Source organism: Myotis myotis, unplaced genomic scaffold (assembly GCF_014108235.1).
Source record: "Myotis myotis isolate mMyoMyo1 unplaced genomic scaffold, mMyoMyo1.p scaffold_m19_p_5, whole genome shotgun sequence".
NCBI lineage: Eukaryota > Metazoa > Chordata > Mammalia > Chiroptera > Vespertilionidae > Myotis > Myotis myotis.
In genome coordinates this window covers 31,474,681-31,487,477 of record NW_023416357.1, presented here as the reverse complement: position 1 = coordinate 31,487,477, position 12,797 = coordinate 31,474,681, and the positions used below count along the sequence as shown (strand labels likewise).

Here is a 12,797-nt window from a genome sequence, read left to right as displayed (position 1 = left end):
AAAGTTATACAAACAGTTAAAACATTTGGACATCACAAATAACTGTAGCTAATTGAGTGATGTTTATATATTTTATATCTGTACTCTCATTGGCTTTGGGAGGGGAGAATATGAACGATTTAACTATTTCATGCAATTTGTACTATAAGCCCCTTCAGCATAGCTTCAACATGCTAGGAAATGTTATACCTGTTTAAACTCAGATTTGCAAGTGTTAGTTTCTGTTCAGGAAGCAATACATGCTGCAATCAACCTTTTTGTAATCCCATCATTGGCAACAGGTTTTCACGCCAAGAAAAATTTTTTACTTAATACATTTTAAACCATTATCACAACTGTGATTTTCAGTTCATTAACTTTTTTATTACGTTAATTTGTCATTACGTGTCTTTGCTATTCTGGTCATAATTCTTACTGTGGCTACTTTCATAACAGCTTCTTAAGTCAAGTACATTTAGTACGATGTGCACCAATAGTGGCTGTGCAGTATTAGTCATGTAGGAAGAGCCTCTTCTTCCATAATGACATGCACTCTTCCACTTGCCATGAAACACATGGCTATGTCTGTCTTTCATTCATTCATTTTTGATGGAGAGAAAAATAGTGTGATGTGACAATACCTGGTAGCTCCCAGTCAGTACTAGGGAGACATTAGGTAGTAGTGAGAATTATGATAAACCTGAAAACACCTGCCCTAAAGGCAGCAGTTTTTATAAATTAGGATTAGGTTTACCTGATAATCCATGATCACTTAAATAAAACATAAATGCATTTATTTTTTAAAATATGTTTTTATTGTTTCAGAGAGAGGAAGGGAGAGGGAGAGAGAGATAGAAACATCAGTGATGAGAGAATCATCGATCAGCTGCCTCCTGCACACCCCCTACTGGGGATCGAGCTCACAACCCCAGCATGTACCCTCCTGGTTCATAGGCCGGTACTCAACCACTGAGCCACATCTGCCAGACTAAATGCATTTTTTTAAAAAAATAAAAGCCCAGGAAGGCAGTCCTAGGCTGGTGTGCTGGTTCAAGGACCATCAAGAAACTAGGCACTTTCTTATTACTCTCATACCTTCTATCAGCTTCCTACTTGTGATACAACATGATTGCAAGATTCATTCATGTTAAATAATATTCCATTGTATGGATATACCACATTATATCTATTAGCTCATTAGTGGGTGGTCATTTGGTTTACCACTTTTTGGTTATTATGAATAATGCTGATATGATTATTTGTATACAAGTTTTTATGTGCATACATGTTTCCATTTTCTTGGATGCCAACTATGTGCCAGTGAAGAAAACAGACCATTTTGCTATGCTCAAATATTTCCATTGAGAATAGATATTATTAGCATGACCTTAAAATTGAGACTGAATACAATAAAAAAATATGCATTTCTCAAATGTTTTTATTAAGTTAATTCATTCACTCAGAAAAAAATAAATAAAATTGAGACTGAATAAATGGAAATGGAATGAGAAGAATGCAGTTTTTAAAAGATGAGAAGATATGATCTTATACTGAAATGAAAGAAAAAAAACAATATGTTAAATATGAAAGTCAAATATGTTATTGAAAAGTGTGCAGGAGAAAAAGAGAGAGAGAAAGGGAATGGTAAATGAGGGTAGAAAACAGCATTAAATTTTAGATAGGGCAGCCAGGAAAATCCTCACTGAAAAAGATGGAATTTTGAATAATGAGCTGAAATGAGGGAGCTAGCTATGCAGACATCCTTAAAAGGAACATCAAGTGAAGCAGGAGCATAAATAGAATGTCCAAGGATCAGCAAGACAGGCAAATAGGGAAGAGTAATTAGGGGGATAATGGTAGGAGATGATGTGAGATTAAGAAGGGCCTTGTAGGTCCCTGGAGGGGATATGGGAAGCCATTGGAAGGTTTTGAGCAGGAGAGAGACATAAGCTGACTTTGATTTTAATAGGATCACTCTTGTGTCAGTGTGGGGATTGGTTGAAAAGGAACAATGTGCAGAAGCAATGAAGAGTTATAGTCTGTTATAATCCAAGCAAGGGATGATGGTAGCAGCCTCAGGATGTTGGAAGTATATTGGAAAGGCATAGATGGGAGGAAGTTAGACTTCCCAGGTGGTTAAGAAGGCCAGTTTCTTCATCTGATAAACTCTGGAATCTACTTCAAATACATGCAGGATGTTGGCAATACCCTGCAGCCTCATGAACAGGCCCCCATAGAACATGTAGGCAGAGAAACATGTTGCTGCTTTCATCTCCCTCAATCTTGTATACTTCTCCATACTTTACATACTCAAATTGGTCAGCCCTGGAATGTCTATCCTCTGTGGGGTTGTATTCGCCATCATCTAGTGTACCATCTTCACACAAGGTACTGGCTATGACCAACCGGAACTTCTCACCCAAGTCTACAGGGTAAATCTGAATGTTTACATCTAAGATAAGGTCCATCATGAAAGATTCACTCTCACAATGCAGTCAAGACACTTGGTCCAACTTCTTGCCCTCTGGGTCAATGTCTTTCACATCAAAAATATTGCCGCAATGGTGAAAGGACTATGAGAGTAGCAGGCGCTGAGCGTGCAACCACAACTAGGGGTATACCACCTCTCATGGAGAAAAGCTCTCTTCCTTTCCATGGAAAACACCCTGAAGTCATTCTTGACTTCTTTTTTCCTCTCTCACACCCCACATCAGATCCTTGGGGAATCCTGTTGCAGAATATATTTTAAAAACCTGATCACCTTTACAACTACTAGCCTGGCCAAGCCACTTTTATCTCTCATCCAGGTTTTGTAAGACCCTCCTAACCATCCCTGCTTCTGCCCTTTTACCTTCCTCTCCCAAAGTATTTTCAACAAAGCTGCCAGGATACTCCTTTTTAGAATTTCAGTCAGAAGATGTCATTTCTCAAAATGCATCTCTTACCTCTTTGACCTTATTTATTACTATCCTCAGTCTCTCCAGTTCAACCACTCTGGCCTGCTTGCTGTACTATCTCAGGCAATACCCCAGGGCCTTTAGCCTTGCTGTTCCCCCGGACTGCAGTGCTGTAAACTGGATAGACAAATAGGCTTGCCACCTCACATCTTTAAAATTTTGGCTCAGTGCCTACTTCCATTGAGGTCTTCCCTAATCACGTTAACACGGCAGCTCCCCACCTCCGAAGGCCCCAGCGCTTTCCCTTCTTTATTGTTCTTTGTAGTCCTTATCACAACAAGAACCCTGAATGTTGTTTATTCACCTATGTTCTATTGGCCCCAGTAGAATGAATGTACATTCCACGAGAACAGGATTTTGTGTGTGTCTGTTTTATTGTCTGTTGAATCTTCAGGACCTGGAACATGGTAGCGTTCAATAAATGTTTGTTAAGTGAATGATTCCATTTGACCTTCTGCATATTTGAAATTTCATAAATATATGTAGATTGGTTGATAGTGGAAGACTCAAAAGCAAATATCATTAAGCAATTGTCTCCAATTCCCAAAAGATTTCCCAAATCTACTTAAACCACCTGCTTTTATTATGAAAGCAACGTTTATCTTAAAGGAAGGAGAAATCCTTGACTTCAAGGTTCTCTTAAATTTGTTTACCATTTGTGTGTGTGTGTCTTCCTTTCAATAGCTACTGTGTAGGCTCTCAAGGCTTTACACAAAAACATTTAAAACCTCATGTTCAGTGCAGCAGGATTAGGTGATGGAAGCCAAAGCCCGTGAGAAAAACATGTTTCTGGCCCACTGAGTGTCCTCCCTACCCACCCTCTCGGATAATTTTGAACCATTTATCGTGATTCCGTGCTTAAAACTCACAGCACAAACCCACAGGCCGTGTTTGTGAGGTGCCTGGGTCAGGACTCCTCAGATTATTTTCAGGTTTCTGGATGATAACTCAATCCCAGTTCTTCGTTTTGCTTTTGAAATTAGTCACTTCTTTGGACCCCTATTTTGCCTTTCAGCTATTGATGTCATGATTCCAAAACGTAATAGCATTTAAGAAGACCATAACCAGAAACAAGGCCAGGTAAGTTAAAAAAAAGAATAACAGAGTACCCTGTACATACATATGTGTAATGTGCATCCTCACCCCACTCCCCAATCCAACAGTAGCAGTTCAGGAGAAAGTTTGCCAGACTTTGTTTCCTGCAGCAGTTGCAGTTAATAACCAGGAAAGTAGTTAGCTTATATACAGTTGCTCTTCATTGCTCTAAGAGCCCCCTTATTTGCAGGAATTCTCTTAATAAGCAGAGGATGATGCTGACCCAAATTGGTCCTCTCGCCCTGGTTGGGTCTGGCCTCCATTTTAGATGAAGAATTAACCCTCCTTATAGTCTTTCCTGGAGCAGGGACGTCCTTATTTCTCCCTCTCCCCTGCCAGCCTCCCCCTTGGCCAGGTTTTCCTCATTTCAGATTTTCCTAGTGTCATTCCTGACTCATGCCTGAGGACAATCTTTACGTTATTTCTGTTAAGTCTCGGGATGACCTCGGGTGATGGCATTTGTGCCAAGAAAGAAATGTAATGAGTCCATCGGCCAGAACCGATACCCAAAGCAGCCGGCGTGCCCAGTCCCGGGCCAAGCTCTGGGCGTGGGCTAGCGGTGCGGAGCGGGGCGGGGCGGGGCGGGGCCACCCCGGCGCGCCCCTCCCGGCCGCTCCCTCCCGGCCGCGGCGGCTCCGCCCCCCGCCCCCCGCCCCTCGCGGGTACCTGGCAGGCGGGCGGGGGCGGCGCTGCGCGCGTCACGCAGCGGGTGGGAGAGTGGGCAGGTGCCACCGGCGGCCTCCTCCCCTTCTCGGTTCAGTCGGCAGCCAGGGCGCGAGGGCCGCTGAGGAGCTCCGCGCTCGCGCCGCCACCCCCTGCTCCCTCGCGCGCCGGGCGCTTCGGCTCCGCTTCCCGCAGGGTGAGTGGGGGCGCTGGGCCCGCCGGCGGGGGCCAAACTTTTACGGGGCGCGGAGAAGAGATGGGGGAGAGGGAGAGACCCCGAGGCAAAGGGTTGGGAGCAGCCTGATGGAGGAACTTGGGTGCTGCACGCGGGGATTGGGATTCGGGTGCCGGAGACCCGGAGAGCCTAGCAGGGCCCTCACTGGGGTCGGGGTAGGCGGGCTGGTTGTTCCCGCACCACGGCTCGCGGTGCGGAAGGAGAAGGCCCCTCCCTGGGGGAGGGCGGGACCACCGCGCTCACCTGTGCGCTTCCCGGGAGCCCCTCGCGTCCCCCCACCCGCGTCCCAAAGGGACCCCGGTGACCGGCTCTTCCCGGGCTGCGCGCCTCCCCTAAGCGCTCCCACGCGGCGCGGGTCTGGCTGTTCCCGGCGGGAGGACCAAGGTGCTCGCTGGTGGGACTGGGAGAGGGAAGGATCTGCTCGACCTTGACCACCGAGGTCACTTCCCCCGCTCCGGGATCCGGCCGCACTAGCCACACCCCAGGATCCCCGAACCCCTTTCTTCCTGCTTCCTTCCCCGCTGGGGCGCTTTGGTGTCCTTGAGACCGGAATGAACTTGGGGCGCAGCTCTGGCAGCGGGGCGCTGCATCCTGTCCCGGCGGCTGCTGCTGGCCCAGGAGCGGTGTGATGAGTACAGAGCCGTGGAACAGGTCGTACCGGAGAGGGAAATGGGAAAGCCTGTTGTTTCGTCTCCCGAGGAGCATTCGTTAGGAAATGGGCCTCTCCCGCAGTCAGTCAGAAGCTGATTCAAACTTACCGGATGCGGGGACGGCGCTGTCTGGGGCTCCCTGGAGGGCTGGGACTGGAAGGGTCCGGTCTCTCCCCTTTCCAGCTCCCTGTGTGGGTGGGGAAAGTAGCCCCACACTGACCGGAGAAGAGTTCTGGCGAGCCCAGCCTTTTCCTCCTCGCTGAGCTATCCCCTCGGAAAGCATTTTCACTCAACCCTGTACTCTCTCATTCACTCCTCCCTCTTACTGTTTAACCGGGTGACATTCATCGATGCTTTGTGGCTGCCTCCGTCTTCTTACCGCTCACTGGCTTATTAATTACCTTACTTTGTAATGTCTGCTCCTACTGCTGGCCAGAAATTGTCCTCCCCAAGGTCACTGAGGACTGAAAAACGTCTTTTATTCCAATGGCAGATAGTTAGCGAGTGCTGTATGTGCAGGCACTGCTCTAAGAACTTGTGTTAACTCTTAATCCTCTCAAGGATCCTGTGAGGTGAATGATCAACAAGATCCTCATTTCACGGATGAAGAAACTGAGACAGTAACTCGCCCAGGGGTGCAGGAATATCAGGGGATTCTGGCTCGGGCTGTGGTCCAGCCCTGAGGCTGTTCACCACTGCGTACTGTCTCACCTACAGGTCCTTTCTGGGTCCCTGGTTTCCTGAAGTCCTGAGCTGTGTCAGGCATCATTCACCAGACTCTTTCTCAGATCCCTCTTTTCCTTCTTGTGTCGTTTTGTACTAGTTTGGGTTCTTCTACTTTTTAAGATTTCATAAGGACCCCATGCTTGCGACGATGGTGTCCACTCCTGGAAGATAAGAGCCATGGCTGACATTTGTCTGTATTTTAAATGCCTCTCCCAGAGCAAAACATATTGTCCCAACCCCAAGACACAGGCACAGGGACTCTAGCAATTTGGTCAGGAAATGTGAGAGCATTTCTTTCTCTGTTTCCACAACTGCAAAAGCCTCTAACTTAAAGTGTGATCTGGCAGAGTAACTGCATCCATTCTATAGCCAGACTACTCAAAACACACATCTCACTGATAGGGTCAGTGAGTGTAAAAAATCCGTTTGTCCTTGAATGAGAAAAAAATGGTGTGTGTCTGACATCTACGGAACCCATAAGCACATGCAGACCCCGTAAGCATCAATAAAGGGACTCACACTCATTATTTGAATGTCTGCTACTTAAATGTTCTGTTATTAATAATAATTAATTAATAAGTTGTTAAGATAGTCCTAATTTTCTCTTGCTATAAAAGTTAACATATTTTCCCATTTTCTTAAATTGCTACCTTTTTGATAATGTGTATATAATTACTGATCACTCCCTGATTACACCAAACTCACTCTTTGTTAGTCGGGCTGACTTTGCCTGAATGCTGTTAGATGCTGGTGAGATTAAAAAACAAACAAAACTGTTATGATCGATGAGACAAGGCTTGCATTTTGCCTTTTTCACCTTTTTTCTTCCTCTCCTCCCCATCTTAGAGTTCAGAGATAGTATTAGTTATTTTTTATTTGTTGGAACTGCTTTACCAGAATCCGAGGTATCTGCATTTTGCTCAAAGAACTTAATAAAACACCCAGATCAAAAAAATGTTTTTTCATAGAACTTTGTCTCTTCTGTTAAACCTCCACTCATCCAGCTTAAGAGTCTATGTTTTCCATGTGTCTTACTCAGTATGAGTGTAGCATCTCTCACTCAGTGCCTATAATATTCATTTGGACTTGCCCTGCTTTGTCCCAGAGAATTTCTAGTTGATATCATTTCTGTCAAGGGCCCCCTCCATTTTCCTAGTCAGCTAGGACCAAACTTAGTGGTCCTATCTCCAAACACCCCTCTCCTGGTCAGGAAATCTGTTCAACTTTTCCCTTGTTTATTCCTTCTAGCCTTCAGCAATCTCACCCCCTCCCCATCCTTTCTTCACCAGCCTCCCTCCCTCCCATCCCTAAACACTCATTTATAACTTATCACATGTCATTTTCTATTGTTGGCTATCTTCTTTCATAAATGTTTGATGTCCACAAAAAGATTGTGAACAACTTAGGAAATTACATCTTCAGGCCTTACAACTACTAGTTGGTTGATCCGTGTTTGCAGAATATGATCAATGAATTAAGGTAGCACAGATAGGTGGGTTTGCTGATGGAGGGAAACTTTGAAATTTTTTAAGCCAGGTTTTACAGGATGTTGAGGAGTTTGCATTGGTAGACATGCAGGCATTGGCAGGCATTGTAGAAGAAGAGAAAAGCCTCTGCCAACTCCAGTCTGTGGACAGAAACCCAGCTATTCTGGCTAAACATTGCACTTAGAAGTGTAATGAAGTAGGACCATATTGGCAGAGAACAGGAACCCAGTTATCTCGGCTAATAAGCATTATGCTCAGAAGTGTAACGGAGTAGGACCATATCCGCAGAGAACCATGAATCCTAATCTTATTTTAGCAAAACAAGATATGAAACCACAGTAAGTTACCAAAAAACAAACCTGTTTTTATTGAAAAAAAAAAAATGTAACATATACATAAAAGCACACACAACACAAATGAAGAGATTACCACATCAGGTATATTTGGCCGTAGAATGACTGTCCTATTCTGGCAGTAGACATGACAGTTGGATGAATCTGCAGACAGGCCAAATAGGAATCTTTTCCCAAAACACCTCTATATAAGGCGACATGGGCCTGGATCAATCCCAAGAGGCACTGTCAGGAAAGAATTGGCTTTGCTTGGGAAGGTTTAAGGAGAAGAGAAAAGAAAAATGGAAGGAGGTACCAAAATGGTGAGATTAGGGAGCAAGGAAGAGAGTTCTGACCCACCAACTATACTTTAACCACAATGAATTTTTTTGCCACTTTACCTTGGTCTCACTCCTTTTTTTCTATGCATGTTTTCCTAAATCACTCCCTGTAGAATTTTAGTGTTCTGTGTTTTCCATATAACAAATAGTAAGCATTTTTCATTTTATATAATTTCTGAAAGTCCTGGTGTTTGCATTATAGTATTCCAGTAATTACAACGTGATTTACTCAACTGATCCTCTATTTGTGGACAGATATATTAGCAGCAAATTATAAACAACCCAAGTTATAGTACTACTTATCTTTGCAGATATGTCATTGAACAAATTGGGATTTGTTTCCTTATGATAGTGTTCCAGGAGTGGAATTACTTTGTTGACAATTATGGCTGTTTTTATGGTTCTTAATACACATTGTCAGATTTCTAAAAGAAAATTTAAAAACAGAATGGATCTGTTGTGCCTACTTTTCTCTCTTGGAAGTATCAGTAATTCAATTCAATGTGAACAGTGTTATTAAACCCCTTTTGCATGCTTTCTACTATGTCAGTTTCCTCCAGCTGCTGTAACAAATCACCACAAACTAGGCAGCTTAAAACAACAGAAATTTATTGTCTCAAAGCTCTGGAAGATAGACGGCTGAAATCAGGGTGTCAACAGTGTTGGTTACTTCTGAGGGCTTTGAAGGAGAGTCTGTTCCATACCTCTCTCCTAGTTTCTTGGTGACGGTGGCAATCATTGGCTTATAGGTGTTATATTGCAGTATCTGACTCAGTCTTCACATAGCATTCTCCCTGTGTGTCTATCTTCACATGGCCATTATCTTGTAAGGACACAGTTATATTGGATTAAGGTATGAGCTCAACTAATTACATCTGCAAAGACCCAGTTTCCAAATTATGTCACATTCTGAAGTTCTTGAAGCTGGGATGTCAACATATCTTTCTGGGGATCACAATTCAACCCATAACAAGGACTATGGTAGGCACTGGGATAAACATAAAAGCAAGTCCTTTGTTCTTTTTTATTATTGTTGAATTTATTGGGTGACATTGGTTAATAAAATTATATAGGTCTCATGTGTACAATTCTATAGTACATCATCTGTGTATTGTTTTGTGTGTTTACCATTCCCAGTTAAGTCTCCTGCAATACCATTTATCCCCCCTTTTCCCTCCTCTACATCTTCTCAGCCCCCTTTCTCTCTGGTAATTACCAAACTGTTGTCTGTGTCTATGAGGTTTTTTTCCCCTTAATCCTTTTGCCTTTTTTACCAACCCCTCCAAATCCACCCCGCCAGCTGTCCATTTGTTCTATATATTTATGAGTCTGTTTCTATTTTGTTTGTTAGTTTACTCATTAGATTTCGTATAAAAATGAAATCTATTTTTTATTTTTTGAGGTAACTTTATAATGTTTTACACAGTGGCTGCACCCGTCTGCATTCCCACCAACAGTGCATGAGGGTTCACTTTTTTCCACATCCTCATCAACACTTGTTGTTTGTTGATTTATTGATGAAAGCCATTCTGACAGGTGTGAAATGATATCTCATTGTGGTTTTAATTTGCATTGCTCTGATGATTAGTGACATGGAGCATCTTTTCATATGTCTCTTGGCCATCTGTATGTACTCTTTGAAGAAGTGTTTATTCAGGTCCTTTGCCCATTTTTTAATTGGATTGTTTGTTTTTTTGGTGTTGAGTTTTAGAAGTTCTTTATAAATGTTGGATATTAACCCCTTCTCATATGTATCATTAGGGGCGAATATGTTTTCCCATTCAGTGGGTTGTCTTTTCATTTGGTTGATGGTTTCCTTTGCTGTGCAAAACCTTTTTAGTTTGATGTCCTATTTGTTTATTTTTTCTTTTGTTTTCCTTGCCTGAGGTGATATATCAGATAAAATATTGCTATGAGAAATGTCTAAGATTGTACTACCTATGTTTTCTTCTAGTATTTTTATGGTTTCTAGTCTAACATTTCAATCTTTAATTGATTTTGAGTTTATTCTCGTATATGGTGTAAGAAGACGATTTAGTTTCTTTTTTTTTTCTTGCACATATCTGTCCAATTTTCCCAACACCGTTTATTGAATAAACTATTTTACTCCATTGTGTTTTTTGCCTCCTTTGTCAAATATTAATTGACCGTAAAGGCGTGGGTTTATTTCTGGACTCTCTATTCTGTTTCATTGATCTATATGTCTGTTTTTATGCCTGTACCATGATATTTTGATGACTGTGGCCTTGTATATTTTGGCATCAGGTAGCATGATTCCTCCAACGTTATTCTTCTTTCTCAAGATTGCTGTGGCTATTCGGGGTCTTTTGTGGTTCCATATAAACTTTTGGAATATTTTTTCTAGTTCTGGGAAATACACCATTGGCATCTTTGTAGGAATTGTATTGAATCTATAGATGGCTTTGGGTGGTGTGGCCATTATAATGATGTTAATTCTTCCAATCCATGAACATGGTATATGCTTCCACTTATTTGTATTTTCTTCAGTTTCTTTCTTCATTGTCTTATCATTTTATGAGCACAGGTCTTTTACATCCTTGGTTAATTTTATTCCTAGGTATTTTATTTTATTTTTATGCAGTTGTAAATGGGATCTCTTTTTGATAGTTCATTATTGGTGTATAAAAATGTAACTGATTTCTGGATATTTACTTTGTATCCTGCTACTTTACTGAATATCAGTTCTAGTAGTTCTTTTGGTGGAATTTTTAGGGTTCTGTCTATACAGTATCATGTCATATGCAAATAATGACAGTTTTACTTCTTCCTTTCCAATTTAGATGCCTTTTATTTCTTGTCTGATTGCTGTGGCTAGAACTTCCAGTATTATGTTGAATAAGAGTGTTGAAAGCTGACATCCCTGTATGGTGCCTGATCTTAAGGAAAATATTTTTAGTTTTTGCCCATTAAGTATGCTGCTGGTTGTGAGTTTGCCATATATGGCCTTTTTTACGTTGAGGTTCCCTCTAGTCTCAGTTTACTGAGAGTTTTTATAAATGGGTGCTAGATTATCTAATGCTTTTTTTGCATCTATGATCATGTGGTTTTTATCCTTCATTTTGTTTATGTAGTATATCATGGTTATTGATTTGCAGATGTTGTACCAACCTTGCATCCTCAGAATAAATCCCACATGGTCATGGCATATGCTCTATTTAATGTATGGCAGGACTGTTTACTGATATTTTGTTGAGGACTTTAGCATCTATGTTCATCAGGGATATTGGTCTGTAATTTTCTTTCTTTGTAGTGTCTTTGTCTGGTTTTAGAATTAGGATAATGCTGGCCTTGTAAAATGAGCTTGGGAGTCTTCCCTTCTCTTGAATTTTTGGAATGGGTTGATAAGGATAGGTGTTAGTTTTCTTTGAATGTTTAGTTAAATTCACGTGTGAAACCATCCAGTCTAGGATGTTGATCTGTTAGGAGTTTTTAAAAATTACTGCTTCAATTTCATTAGCTGTAATTTGTCTATTCAGATTCTCTGATCTTCTTGATGAAGTTTTAGAAGATTTTATGTTTTAATAATTTATCCATTTCATCCAGATTGTCCAATTTGTCATTTTTTCTTGATGAGTCTGGTTAAAGTTTTGTCAATCTTGTTAATCTTTAAAAGAACAAGCTCTTGGTTTCATTGATCTTTTATATTATAATAGTAGCCTGGTGCACGTATTTGTGCACATTGAAAAGAAATTAATTAGAAGAAATATTTTAATATCGCTATTTTCCCTTTATAATAGAAGTGTCAACCAAATTCACGATCGACAATGACAGATCGAAAGACACGTGTGCGATTGACGCCAGTGAGAGCTTTATATGTATCGTGCATGTGCAAGTCAACTTAGCCTTTTATAGATATAGAATAAACTTGCTTAATTAGACCTGCTTTCTGATTTAGCTAAACCTTTTCCAGCCCAGTGAAGCACCCCAACTTCTCTTTCAGGTAATTGTCAGCAACACAGCAGTAAATATCAATACAAAACAGATTATTATTGTAGATCATGCAGGGAGAACAAAGGGTAAAATATTTAACTGCAGCAGTGTTTGACTGTATTCTGTGCAGTGAGAAAACCTGAAGTCATTTTCAAGGTCCACCATTTCTTACTTCTTTTCAATTGGGTCAAGTTTCTAAACTTTCTAAATCTCCATTTTCTGGCTAATGAAAAGAAAATAGGATTCTACCGAGTCTCCTATCTACCTACTCCAGGACTTCTGTGTCCCATAGATTTGGGGTTATTGTGTTCTCATTTTCATGTGTTTCAAGGTATTGTTTATTTCTTCCTAGATCTTATTGTTAATCCATCCCTTATTTAG

At 41.5% G+C, this 12,797-nt stretch overlaps 1 protein-coding gene and 1 pseudogene across 3 annotated transcripts in view; one reads left to right on the top strand and one right to left on the bottom strand.

Annotated features, from left to right (window-relative positions):
• Positions 1-957: 957 nt before the first annotated feature.
• Positions 958-4,572, bottom strand: LOC118656370 (annotated as a pseudogene).
• Positions 4,573-4,744: 172 nt separating this feature from the next.
• ELOVL7 (ELOVL fatty acid elongase 7) overlaps positions 4,745-12,797 on the top strand; it is a 76,119-nt gene continuing 68,066 nt past the window's right edge. For all 3 annotated transcript variants that reach the window (XM_036308245.1, XM_036308244.1, XM_036308242.1), the window contains exon 1: positions 4,745-4,890. The gene's annotated coding sequence lies outside the window, so the exon portion shown is untranslated. The remainder of the gene's footprint in view (positions 4,891-12,797) is intronic.